The sequence below is a fragment of the Triticum urartu genome, chromosome 7 (genome assembly GCF_003073215.2).
Source record: "Triticum urartu cultivar G1812 chromosome 7, Tu2.1, whole genome shotgun sequence".
NCBI classification, from domain to species: domain Eukaryota; kingdom Viridiplantae; phylum Streptophyta; class Magnoliopsida; order Poales; family Poaceae; genus Triticum; species Triticum urartu.
The window spans coordinates 227713805-227728547 of NC_053028.1; positions in this window are offsets into that span (position 1 = coordinate 227713805).

Here is a 14743-nt window from a genome sequence, read left to right on the forward strand (position 1 = left end):
CGTGTAAGGACTTGCTACAATTGCGGCAACGTGAGTCATTTCGTTGCGGAATGCCCGTATGAGAAGAGGGAAGACAATGGTGGCAAACTCATCCGAAAGGACAAGGCCAAGTCGTTCCCCAACAAGAACAACTTCACCAAGAAGACTCCTCCCAAGGCTTTGGTTGTGCAAGAAGAGTACAATGAGGATGATGATGATGATGAAGATGATGAGTCGGTTGCCATGGCCTCCGTTGCCATTGCAACAACGTCACGGGTGTCTCTCTTCGACTCACCCAACGAGATCATCACCGCCAAGTGACTCATGGCTAAAGCCACTGTAAGTGCATCTAGTGCCACCCCTAGTTGGTTTTGGAGTATTGACGACAAACCTAGTTGAGGGACTAACGTGTTTGTGAGAATTGCAGGAAAACACAGGTAGAAGTCCCTCATTGATTCGGTTTTATTACCAGAGATGAGCCCTAAAAATGTACGAAGACATTGAAGACAATGGTGGTTTATGAAGATATTCATATTGAAGACAATGACATGAGAAGACTCCCTATGAAGCTTATGGAACTCGAAGACTTAGATCCTTCGTAGTTTTATTTCATTTAGGCGTCGCGTTCTGAGCATCCAAGAGAAATTGTGGATTGCCAGTGAACGAAGTCTGTGAAGGTTTGGGAGTCTACCTTGAAGACTTACCTGAGTGATTGAGCGAGGTCTGTGTGACCTTAGCTCAAGGAGAAAACGGTGAGGACTGGGTGTCTTGGACTAAGTGTCCTTGACTGGGTGTCCGGGACTGTGTGTCCTTTGGTTTAAATACCTAGCCGCTCCAACCAGACGTACAGTTGTCACAGCAACTGGAACTGGTCCAACAAATCATTGTCTTCAACGTGTCACTGGTTTCATCTTCACTTCCTTTCACTTACAGTTATTCATTGTGAAGCCATTGCATGCTTGCTTTATCTTTTGTCTTCACAACATGAATGTATGATCTGTTCGGCTTCATAACTTCTTCCTACCTGATCCTTATTACACTGAAGCTGTTTGTCATTGCGCTTTCACTCTATTGAATACATGACCATGGCTGGCCTAGTGTAATCTAACTTCCGCTGCATAGTAATAGGCATAATCTACACTGTTTGTCTTCATAACTCTCACGTTTTGAAGACTTTCATAAAAATCGCCTATTCACCCCCCCTCTAGTCGATATAACGCACTTTCAGCCACCAACAAGGTAACCTCCAACATCAAAACTACCATCATTAATCATCCTTCCCCAACGGATAGCATTAATGAACTTGACGGAGCTAATGGGGAGGCTAACGAGTTTGAGGCCTTTATGGGCAAACTCAAGGGAAAATCCAAGAAGCACTTTGTTGCTCTCTTGGAACAACTGGGTGAGGCCAATGACATGATCGAGGCCCACGAAGACACCATCTCTAAGATGGAAGGGCATAGTCGTGACTATGCCGATGAGATTTCGGATCTTTCCAATGCTCTTGAGGAAGAGCGTGGTCTTCGTTTGGCTCTTGAGGAGTCACACAACGTTGATCATGCTAAGTTAAAGAAAGATTATGATCATGCCCTCATTGTTTCTCGTGTGCTAAATTCCGAGAAGGCCAAACTCGGGGTTGATCTTGCTAGACTCAAAGAGGAGTTTGATATACTTGACAAGGCCCACAAGGCCTTGACGGGTATTCACGCTAGTCTCAAGGAGTCTCATGATCAACTCCAAGTGAAGCTAACTAAGGAGAAAGCAACTTTTCCTCATATGGTTTTAATTGATAATGCAAATGCTACTAACCCGTGTTGTGAGCATATACATCTTGTTGAGGAAAATGCGAAGTTGAAGGAGCAACTTGAGAGAGGTCTTGCGACTTGCATACAAGGCAAGAAGAACCTCAACGATCTCTTGATCAACCAAAAGGGAGGTGTGGCAAAGGAAGGGGTTGGGTACGTGCCCGACTCCAAGAACAAGAAGAAGAATGACAAGACCAAATGACCTCCTCCCCTCATGCAAACCTTTGTGAGGGAGGGAGAAAGTGCCCCTGAGGAGAAGAAGAAGAACAATGTCAAGAAGGGCAATGCCATCCCTCTCAACAAAGCCGGCGATTTTAACCCTTCTTATGTGTTATGCCGTGCTAGTGATGGGCATGTTTATGCCAAATTTGTTGGTTCTCTTCATGAATACATTGAATGGTCTATTTGGGTTCCAAAAACCCTTGTTACTAACATCAAAGGACCCATTACAAAATGGGTACCTAAAACCAAGCATTGATCTCTTGTAGGTGTTTGCTTCCGGTGGGGGATCATGGTTGCTCGATAGCGGAGCTACAAATCATATGACCGGAAGCAAGGACTTGGTGGTGGACGTGCACAAGGTTCCATCTATGCCCACCAATGTCGAGTGGGGTGACGCCTCATCTTCTAAGGTATTGGGACTTGGCAAGGTGGTCATCTCTCATGATCTCACGATCGAGAAGGTCATGCTTGTTGAGTCCCTTGCATACAATTTACTTTCCGTTCGTCAACTTGCTATCATGGGCTTTGCCACTTTCTTTGATATCGATACCGTGGCCCTCTTGTGGAGCAAGACTCTTAAAGTAGCCTTTGTTGGGCATGTCGAGAACGGTCTATATGTGATTAACTTTTCGGAGCGACCCACTAAGACCGCGACATGCCTAATGGCTAAAGTTGATGTGGGATGGCTTTGGCATCGCTGTTTAGCCCATGTCAATATGAGATATTTGCAAAGTCTCCTCAAGGGGGACCATGTCCGTGGACTAACGAATGTTAGTTTTGCTAAAGATCGTGCTTGCAGTGCATGTATCGAAGGAAAGCTACATGAGAAGGCTCACCCTCCCACGACTATCATTTATTCAAAGAGGCCTTTGGAACTCCTTCACATGGATCTCTTTGGGCCTCCATCCTTCGATAGTCTTGGAGGTAGGAAGTATTTCTTGGTGATTGTGGATGACTACTCAAGGTACACGTGGGTGTATTTCTTCAAGAGGAAGAGCGAGACCCAACAAACCGTCATTGACTTTGCAAATGAAGCACAACGTCAACACAATGCAAAGATCTTGAAAATAAGAAGTGACAACGGCACCGAGTTCAAGAACTACACCTTGGATGAGTTTCTTAGTGACGAGGGAATTAAGCATCAATATTCCGCACCCTACACCCCTCAACAAAACGGTGTTGCGGAGAAGAAGAACCGGACGTTGATGGATGCGGCAAGGACCATGATGGCGGAGTTCAAGTCTCTGTACAACTTTTGGGCCAAAGCCATCAACACCGCGTGTCATGCATCAAATCAGCTCTACCTCCGCAAGGGCTTGAACAAGACTCCATATGAAATACTCACCGGTAACAAGCCCAACCTCAAGTACTTCTGGGTATTCGGGTGTAAGTGTTTCATTCTCAAGAAAGGTGTTCGGTTGTCTAAATTTGAGGCTAGAGCTTATGAGGGCATATTTGTTGGATATGCTACAAACTCTCATGCTTACCGTGTCCTCAATAAATCCACGGGACTTATTGAGGAGACGTGTAACGTGGAGTTTGATGAGAATAGCGACTCCCAAGTGGAGCAAAGTGGCACTTGTGATGTAGGTGACGAAATTCCTCCTCAAGCCATAAGAAGAATGGGTGTTGGTTTCATCCTACCCATTGAGGAACCCCTTGTGGCCGAAGGAGAAGGACAATGCTCCACTCAAGTGGAGCCATCACCAACCCAAGGCCCACACGCTTCCGAAGAACAAAGTGAAGGCCCTCAACCTCATGAACAAGACCAAGGGCAAGATCATACTCAAGACGGTGTGGACACACCAAGTGATGCCCAAGGTCAAGTTCTCTCCCCCGAGCAAGTTCAAGATCAACAACAAGTTCATGACGGCGCTCAAGATGATCAAGTAACCACTCCTCAACTCACCACCGAGGAGGAATTAGAGCGTCGTGCCGCCAAGGTTGCTTCCAAGCTCTCCACCAAGGATCATCTCATGATGAATGTGCTTGGAAGCTTAAGAAAGGGGGTAAGCACTCGTAGAAAATTAGCAAATTATTGTGAGCATCACGCGTTTGTCTCTTGTGTGGAATCCCACAAGGTCTATGAGGCGCTAGAAGATCCAGATTGGCTCAATGCCATGCACGAAGAACTCAACAACTTCGAGCGCAACAAAGTGTGGAGATTGGTTCCAAGGCCAATGGGGAACCACAATGTCATTGGAACCAAGTGGATATTCAAGAACAAGCAAGATGCCCATGGGATTATCATTCACAACAAGGCTCGTTTGGTAGCACAAGGCTACTCCCAAGTCGAGGGTATCGACTACGGTGAAACCTTTGCTCCCGTTGCTCGTCTTGAATCCATTCGCATGTTGATTGCATATGCTTCTCATCATAACTTTAAGTTACAACAAATGGATGTGAAGAGTGCTTTTCTTAATGGTCCCATTAATGAATTGGTGTACGTCAAGCAACCCCCCGGGTTCGAGGATCCCTACTTTCTCGATCATGTGTATCAACTCGATAAGGCACTCTATGGCCTTAAACAAGCCCCAGGTGCGTGGTATGACCACCTTACCGAGTTGTTACAAGACCGTGGTTTTGAAGTTGGGCTAATCGACCCCACTCTTTTTACTAAGAAGGTCAAAGGGGAGTTGTTTGTGTGCCAATTATATGTTGATGATATTATCTTTGGTTCTCCTAACAAAGCTTTCAATGAGGAATTTGCCGCTCTCATGACCTCAAAGTTCGAGATGTCCTCCATGGGAGAGTTGAAGTTCTTTCTAGGGTTCGAAGTGAAGCAAAGAAGAGAAGGAACCTTCATCAATCAATCCAAATACACTCAAGACATGCTCAAGAGATTCAAGCTAAGTGACGTCAAGCCAGCTTCCACTCCAATGCCCACCAAGTGCCAACTTGACTTAGATCCCAATGGTAAAGTGGTGGATCAAAAGGTATATCGTTCCATGATTGGATCCTTGCTTTACCTTTGTGCATCTAGACCGGACATCATGTTGAGTGTGGGGCACGGTTTCAAGCCGCACCTAAGGAAAGTCACTATGTGGCGGTCAAACGAATCTTTCGATATTTGGCTCATACCCCAAACTTTGGCTTATGGTACCCAAGAGGATCAAACTTCAAGCTTGTAGGGTACTCGGATTCCGATTGGGCGGGAGACAAAGTGGATAGGAAGTCCACTTCCGGAGGGTGCCAATTCCTTGGTTGCTCTTTGGTAAGTTGGTCTTCCAAAAAGCAAAGTTGTGTGTCTCTCTCATCCACCGAAGCGGAGTATGTGGCGGCTGGTAGTTGTTGTGCACAACTCTTATGGATGAGGCAAACTTTAAAGGATTATGGTGTCACTTGTGACAAAGTGCCTCTTTGGTGTGACAATGAAAGTGCCATCAAGATCTCTCTCAACCCGGTGCAACACTTCAAGACGAAGCATATTGAGATCCGGTATCACTTCATCCGGTATCACATTAGGCGAGGAGAGATCGAGCTCAACTACGTCAACACTCATGATAACCTTGCAGATATCTTCACGAAGCCCTTGGATGAAGCAAGATTTCGCGAGTTAAGGCATGAGCTAAATATCATCGATTCGAGCAATGTTGCTTGAACCCTCGCACACCCCACCATACTCAACGTGTTGTCCTATTTAGATGTAGGCATGGACATAGGGGGAGTGATGTTCTCTCAATGAACTCTCCCTCCCCCCATTATGCATAAATCAATCAAGTCTTTCACATTAGCCATGTTTGATGGTACTTGTGCTTCAAAGACAAGTTTTGGTCATGGACCCAAGGATAATTCTTCGCGGTGCCATACCAATTGACTCAAACATAGGTGGCTACGGCCACCGGCCTCTCTTGTGGAGAGGTGGTGTCTCGTGGTTGGTTCGTTTGTCATGTGCCTTTCTGGTTTTGTGTGTTGCGTGGTCTTGTGGTGTTGTGTTGGCTCGGAGTGGTTTGTGCAAAGATCCAGTTTTTCGCGCTCGAAACATGCATCTTCTTGAGCCCACGGTACTACCGCGTCTGGGCACGGTACTACCGCGCCACAGCACGGTACTTCCGAAGTACCGCACCATGCGGTACTACCGTGTCTGGGCACGGTACTACCGCGCCGTCAAGGGCGCGTGGGGGTTATGACTCGGGCAGGGGAGTTCCAACTCCCCATACCCATTCATTGTCTCTCTCTCCACGTCTCTCCCTATCAAGAACGGCGCCGGAGGCCCTCGCCGGATCTCCGTCTCCGGCCACTCTCCTCGGATCCGACCGGTGGGATCGTTCCCCACCACTTCCTCTTGCCATGGACCAAGGTTTTTCCCCAAATCCCTCTTTTTCTTGGCTGTTCTCTTGCTTCTAGGCTTTTGGGGAGAAACTTGTTGTTCTTGAGATTTTAGGCCAAATCTATGCAAGAGTAGGATGTAGGAGAGTCGTGATGCGTAGGAAACATACTTGATATGCTGTCTTGTGGTAGCTTTGTCCAACCGTAGTACTGCCGTGGTTTCGCGGGCTTTCTCAGATTTGAACCAGTTCAGATCTGACGCGGTGCGGTACTACCGTGCCCGATGTGCGATACTACTGCTCTCGCGGTACTACCGCCCGTCAGGCGCGGTACTACCGTACCGTGCGGTACTACCGCTCCGCAGACGCGGTACTATCGCGCCGGCCGCGGTGCTAAGGTCGTACTACCGCTCCTACACCCGGTACTACCGTGATCTTGCATGGTACTACCGTGTCTAAGAGCCGTACTACTCTCTTAGCTCCGCAGCTCTTGGTAGCACTACCGTAGGGATCAAATCTCTCTCTAGGCATGTGTCATGTGTGCTTTCTACTTGTTTCACTTGCTTTGTTGTGGTCTTTGCATTAATCTCTCTTAGCTGTTGTGGGTGTTTTTGCGTTCTGTGTCTCAGGTGGTGGCTCTCGCCGTTCCAATCCCAGTCGTGACACTGGCTCCAAGCGTCTGCGCAACCCCCAAGATCAAGCCCCAGAGGGCTCCAATGCCCCCAAGCGCAATGTCAAGACCACTGCCAGCAAGCAAAAGGAACCGGCTAAGGGCATGGACGAGATTTCAACCACTGAGTATGTCGAGCGCCGGAAGATCAATCCCTATGTGAATCCTCAGGCTATCCTCAGAGGCACCGAGTTGTTCTAGACCAAGCAACAGGCTCTCATCTATCTGGATGTGATCAAGAACAAGCAGAATACCTACGTGGATGTCAAGTGGATAGACATGCATCACCTGCGGAAAGACAAGTTTTGTGACTATTTTGGAGAGGCTCTGGACTTGGTGGAGCAGTTTGCTATTGAGCCGGTGATCTCCTTTCACCTTGACTATGACCCTGAGCTTATCTGTCAGTTCTTTGCCTCAGTGTACTTTCATCCCGGGGAGGAGCGGAGGATGACTTGGATGACCAATGGCCGTCAGTTGTATGCTACATGGAAAGAGTTCATGGATCTGCTGCACATTCCTGATGACGGGCTTCACACCCCCGTTGGCGTCCGCCCCCATGCCAACTCTGAGTCTGCCAACAAGAACCAGCTTCAGCCCTTCCTTGTTGAGAAGGTACTCCCCAATGGGAAGTCATCTTGGGTGTTGAACTCCTTTCTGGATATCATGCATCGCATCTTCCGCAACACTCTGTTCCCACGCATTGGCGACAAGGACAAGGTTCATGCATATCTAGTGGACATGTTGCTCTTGTGTGCAGAGGCACGTACTTCTCAGACTCAGCCACTTGATGTCTCTCACATCATGTGGTGTGAGCTTCGGTTTGCGGTGTTCACTCGCAAGGTACCTATCAATGGACCGTACATGTTTCTGCTGCTCTCCACCACTTGGGAGAAGACGTATCCAGGTGATGAGTTCCTTGCTCCAGACTGGATTCGCCATGAGTCCATCAGCCTCCACGTCAAGCCTAACTGGGCCAACACCACTACTCGTGCTGAGGCATCTTCTGCTAGGAGGGCTGCTGGTGAGTGGGAGGCTGCTGCTGCTGAGACTGCTGCTGAGGACCGTGCTGCTAGGTCCACCACTTCTTCCTCTGAGCCATCATGGGCCAAGAAGCTGAAGGACAAAATGAAGACTCTCTTCTGCATGCAGGCGAAGGGACAGTACAGGGCTCACGTGACTGACAAGGAGAGTCGCCGCCGTGATAAGAAGGTGATGAGGCTCTTTGGAGAGGATGTGTCTGGCGGGTCTGAGGACGTCATCAAATTTTCGGTACTGTTTTCGCTCTAATTTTTTAACTGTTTGTCGAAACGAGGCATGTAATATGTCGTTGGAAAGCTATGGACAAGGTGCAACTTTCATATGTACAAATGGTTTTGAGATTCCTTATAGTTTTAAGTTAATTTTGAAAATCGTGTGGCAGACGACAAGTGGAAGCGGCCGTTTTTCGCAAAATTTTACAAACCGGTCGTTGAAATGATTCAAATGATATGCCGTTGGAAAGATATCGACGAGATGCAACGTTTTCATGTAGAACACTCTCTCTAATTCCTTACAGTTTAAGAGCAGTTTTAAATTTACCGAAATACGGACACTCTGTTTTTCACGACACCCAAATCAACGTGGGTACTTCATCCGACTGAAAACCGCACTGCATCGGACGGAAAACCGCACTGCATCAGATGGGCAAGAGAACTGCATGGTTTCTTTTATTCGAACATAATTTTTTAAGGACGAGAAAGTAGAGTGCACTTCACATCGGGTGTAAATGAACCACAACACCATCAAGAAGTGAACCGCATTACTTTTTTTGCTTTCGTAAAAAAAATTTGCACTTACGGGATGAACAACATCACACGGCCGACCGCACTGCTTCTGACTAAAAACCGCACTGCATCGGACGGGCTACCGAACTTCATTGTTTTTTTGTCAGGCATAAAAAATTTCAAGAAGAGAAGTGGACCGCGCCTCACGTCAGGTGTAAGCGAACCGCAACACCATCGAGAAGTGAACCACATTATTTTTTTCTGTTTCTGTAACATTTTTCTGTACTTCACATTTGAGATTAAGTGAGCCGCGACAGTATCGAAAGTGAACCGCATGAGTTTTCTCTAACCTTTTTCATACTTATTTTTTTATGCAAGCAAGTGGACCACATGGACTGAGCGAGTGAACTATATCTAATAAGAAGTGAGCTTCTTTTGAGAAGTTTTGGTTTCTGTTTAACTTCTTTTGTAAACTCATCTCAACTACATGATCAATGTTTGTGAGCTGCATAAATGGGGCTAGTAAACTGCATTAAAGATTACATTTTTGCATCAAAAGAATGTTATCTCCCACCAACATTCTTTGAATAATTTAACAAACAAGTTAACCGCACAAAACAAAAACAAAGTACTTCACAACCAAGCTGTAAGGACATATTTATCCCTAAGTGTTTTGGTGATTGATGACAACGCATTTGCGGACTAATCATGTGCCATGAGTTTTCCAGACTCTTCTCTGCTAGGCACAAGACGATTGGGTGCCCCTCGAAGACTGACGAAGATGGCGTCTTTTCTACATTTCTTTTTGGTGGATTTGAGTCGTAGGAAAGTCGTACTATTAAGAGGGGGTCCGCGTTGGAAAGGTTTGGGTGGAATCATCACGTACACGTCTCCTTTTATCCCCTCCTTCTTCCTTGGAGCTTCCTCCGTTTTTCCTACCTCCTTTGACTGGCTGCTATTGTGGTTGCGGTAGTACTGCTCCTGGATCAACGGTAGTACCGTGGGCATCCACGGTAGTACCGAGCGGTGGCGCGGTAGTACCGTTGGTGCTCATGGTAGTACCGCTCCCCTGGAGCCGCACTACCGCTGCCCACCAGGCTAGTGCCGTCCCTTTGCGGTAGTAGGAGCGGATGTAATTTTTTTACATCCGCACCTGCCGCGGTAGTACCGCTTTCGCCGTGCGGTAGTACCGCGCTTTGCGGTCAGGCAGTAGTACCGCCCCTCGGCAGTACTACTGTGTCGAGTTTTTGCTACTTCCGTTTATTTGCGGAAGTAGGCACGGAAGTTCCCCTTCCCTCTGGACGGGACTTTTGCCTTACGGTAGTACCGCATTGGGGGCGCGGTAGTACCGCCCCCAGCTTGCGTCTGTTTCCCTGGCTGGGGTCGCGGCAGTACCGTGGGACGGTACGGTAGTACCGCTTGGTTGCAAGCAGTAGTACCGCGCGGCCTTGCGGTAGTACCGCTGGCCGCGGGCTGGTTGGTGGGTAACGGTTGGATCTTTTCCACACACTATATAAAGGGTCTCCTTCTTCCCCGTTGACTCACCTCTTCCACCATTAAAGCTCCATTATTGCTCCAAGCTCCATTTTCGCCCGATCCCGCTTCCTAGCCAACCAAACTTGTTGATTTGCTCGGGAGTGGTTGAAAAGGCCCCGATCTACACTTCCACCAAGATATATTTGATTCCCCCCTACTAATCCCTTGCGGATCTTGTTACTCTTGGGTGTTTGAGCATCCTAGACGGTTGAGGTCACCGCGAAGCCATAGTCCATTGTGGTGAAGCTTCGTGGTGTCGATGGGAGCCTCCAATTGAGTTGTGGAGATTGCCCCAACCTCGTTTGTAAAGGTTCGGTCGCCGCCTCCAAGGGCACCAATAGTGGAATCACGGCATCTCGCATTGTGTGAGGGCGTGAGGAGATTACGGTGGCCCTAGTGGCTTCTTGGGGAGCATTGTGCCTCCACACCGCTCCAACGGAGACGTACTTCCTCTCAAAGGGAAGGAACTTCGGCAACACATCCTCGTCTCCACCGTCTCCACTCTTGGTTATCTCGTGCCTTTACTTGTGTAGCTTATTTGTTTCATATATCTTGCTTGCTTGTGTTCCTATTCGTGTTGCATCATATAGGTTGCTCATCTAGTTGCATATCTAGACAACCTACTTTGATGCAAAGTTTAAATTGCTAAAGAAAAGCTAAAAATTGTTAGTTGCCTATTCACCCCCCCTCTAGTCAACCATATCGATCCTTTCACAACAAGCTAACAAAACTGCACTATCTATGGTCGCTCATGATCCTCATAGACACAATACATCAATCCATTGGTTTACACAGACACACATATATACACAGAAAATCAGCACTGGCGAGATCAAAAGAAAATGGACTTCGTAAGTTAACCGCATGATTCGTCAACTAGCATCAGCAAGTTTTTTTTATTCCGAGTGTGTAGTGCACTTCTTTTCTCTTTCTTTGCTTCTTTTTTTTGACTTGTCTTTCTTTGATTCTTGGCTTCTCTCCACAAGAAACACAACACAGAAAGAAGTGCCCGACATCCCCTCTTTTTTATTTGGGCTATTGACGCTGCCAGCAGTATCCTTCGGCAAGGGAGGATGCTAGTTGGAGGGAGCTGGGGATAGAGGGATGTGACTGGGGAGCTCGTTGCCGCCGGATCCAGAGGAAGGAGATCTGGCGTTTAACTACAGATGGGCGCCAACACAGGGGAGGAGGCGATGCGAACTGCAGTGCTGCGTCAGGGGGGAGTGGGGATGTACTGCGCATGTGCCGGTGTGCACTGCACGGAGGAGGTGATAGCTCGGGCCAGAGGAACTGCACAGCTGCCCCTCCCACCTAGAGCAGCACCAGGCGGAGTCTCGCTGCAACGGCCGCCGCAGCACGAGCCCCCTGCCCTCCCAGCGTCGCCCCACCCCGGAGCCACGCGCCGCCGGCTATCCACAGTCGTCGCGCCTCTGTCTCACTCCCATCGCTGGATCCAGGCGAGAGAGAGAAGGTTGTGGGGTGGGTGGGCGGCGTCGGCCGCATCGGCGGCCTGATCTTGCGCAGGGGAGGACCTATGGCTAGAGGAGATGGCGTCAGTGTAGGGGCCGCAACAAGGGATGCAAATCACCGGTTAGATCCAAACCACGGGGTAGGGGGAGAAAGAAATGGGCTAGGGCAGGGCCAGGGCATCGGCGCCGACGCCGAAGGAAGTAGGGTCGGCGAGGTTGGACTGACGAGGGGACGCACGCATGGGGGATCCACGGATCCAGTAGCTACAGGCACGGTGGAGGCCGGATCCGACGGTAGCCGGCGCCAACGGCCACTGGAGGGGAGGTGAGGGCGGCGGTGGGAGGCCGGGCAGGCGCGGTGGAGTCCGGATCCGACGGTCGCCGGCGCCAACAGCCACTGGAGGGGAGGGGAGGGCGGCGGTGGGAGGCCGGGCAGGCGCGAGAGAGGGAGGCGGAGGAGGATCCCCCCGGATCCGGTGTTTGGCTGGGCCGGACGTGGCCGGAGGTAGGTGGCTGGGCGGGGAGGAAGGGAGAACCGGGGGGGGGGGTGGGAGGTCGTCATGGGTGGTGGACGTGGTGGGGAACTGGGAGTTGGGTGTGGGGGTCGTCCGGGGAAGAAGGGGTGTGTGCGGTGAGTGGGTGGGTGGTGGCTGGTGGGGACTTGTTCGGGTTTCTGTTCTGACAGGTGGCAGTGTTATCAGAATAAGCTCCGGTGTTATCATAATAAGACTCTTAAGGGTGTTATCATAATAGACCCACCCTATATATATATATCACTTGGATGTAGGTTTTCATAAATTATTATTGTTGACATTACCCTTGAGGTAAAAGGTTGGGAGGCGAAACTATAAGCCCCTATCTTTCTCTGTGTCCGATTAAAACTTTGAACCCATAAATATCACATGAATGTTAGCAATTGTGAAAGATTAAATGATAGTTGAGTATGTGGAGTTTGCTGAATCAAAGCTCTTACATAGACCCTTCCCGAAAATAATATGAATTGCAATTGTTTGATGACTAAGAGCACGGATTGTTAGTTTTCAAGAAAGTTTATGATCTATACTTTAACATGTGAATAGCTTGTTACTTGATCATGAGAAGTTTTATGAGTTGAGCTACTCTTATGATATATAATGATGCTATAAAAAGTGATTGAAACTATCATTGATCAAACTTAAGCACTTGCTAGCATTCACACTTCATAAATTATTTCTTTTATCATTTACCTACTCGGGGACGAGCAGGAATTAAGCTCGGGGATGCTGATACGTCTCCAACGTATCTATAATTTATGAATTATTCATGCCATGTTTACAATGGTTTTATATGATTTTGGTATGATTTGATTAGAACTAACCCGGACTGACGCTATTTTCAGCAGAACTACCGTGGTGTTGTTTTTGTGCAGAAATAAAAGTTCTCGGAATGCGATGAAAATCAACGGAGAATTTTTCTGGATAATATAAAAAATACTGGAACAAACATCTACCAGAGGGGAGTCCCGTGGGCCCCACGAGGGTGTGGGGCGCGCCCACCCCCTGGACGTGCCCCTGTGCCTCGTGGAGTACCCGTGGGCCCCCCTGACTTGTTCTTGACGCCAACCTCTCCTATAAATACCCAAACCTCCATAAATTAACCTAGATCAGAAGTTCCACCGCCGCAAGCCTCTGTAGCCACGAGAAATCAATCTAGGCCCACTCGGGCACCCTGCTGGAGGGGGCCATTATCACTGGAGGCTACGGAGGAGGATCCCGGAGGGGCCATCATCACCATGAAGGCCAAGGACCAGAGGAAGAATCTCTCCCCATTTAGGGGGGAGGCCATGGAGGAGGAAGCACAAGGGGGAGAACCTCTCCTCCTCTCTCTCGGTGGCACCGGAGTGCCATCGGGAGGGGAATCATCGCCGCGGTGATCGTCTTCATCATCATCATCACCATCATCATCGCTTTTATGCGGTCCACTCTCCCGCACCCCGCTGTAATCCCTACTTGAACATGGTGCTTTATGCCACATATTATGATTCAATGATGTGTTGCCATCCTATGATGTTTTGGGTAGACCTCCTTTGTCTTTGGGTTGATTGATGATCTAGATTGGTATGAGTTGTATGTTTTATTTTGGTGTTGTCCTATTGTGCCCTCCATGTCGCGCAAGCGTGAGGGATTCCTGCTGTAGGGTGTTTCAACACGTTCATAATTCTCTTATAGTGGGTTGCTTGAGTGACAGAAGCATAAACCCGAGTAAGGGGGTTGTTGCGTATGGGATAAAGGGGACTTGATGCTTTAATGCTATGGTTGGGTTTTACCTTAATGATCTTTAGTAGTTGCGGATGCTTGCTAGAGTTCCAATCATAAGTGCATATGATCCAAGAAGGGAAAGTATGTTAGCTTATGCCTCTCCCTCATATGAAATTGCAATGACAACTATCGGTCTTGTTAACAATTGCCTAAGACAATTCCGCACACCGACCCATCATTATTCCACACTCGCTATTTATAATATTTAGTAATATATTCTAACTTTATGATAACAACACCTACTTTTATGTTTTAGCTCTCCGATACCATGCAAAGTTATCCTCTTCATACCCACAACGTAGTTTTATTTCTCATTTCTAGTTGGAAGCAAACGTTCGGTGTACGTAGAGTCGTATCAGTGGCAGATAGGACTTGAGAGAATATTGATCTTACCTTTAGCTCCTTGTGGGTTCGACACTCCATACTTATCACTTCCACCTTTGGGAATTGCTACGATGATTCCTTGCACTTGGGGATTATCAAGCGTCCCAAATCCACCTCCTTCAAACCAACAGACGAAATAGTCAAATTTCAAGTCCACCCGACGGACCCCAAGAAGACAGCTTCCATCGGGGAACAACTGGATCCACCAGTTGACGCCACACTACGAATGTTCCTGCGCGAGAAATGGGACATATTCGCCTGGCACCCTTCTGACATGCCAGGAATTCCACGCAGGCTGGCCGAACACAGCCTCAATATATTGAAGGTATATAAGCCAGTCAAGCAAACAC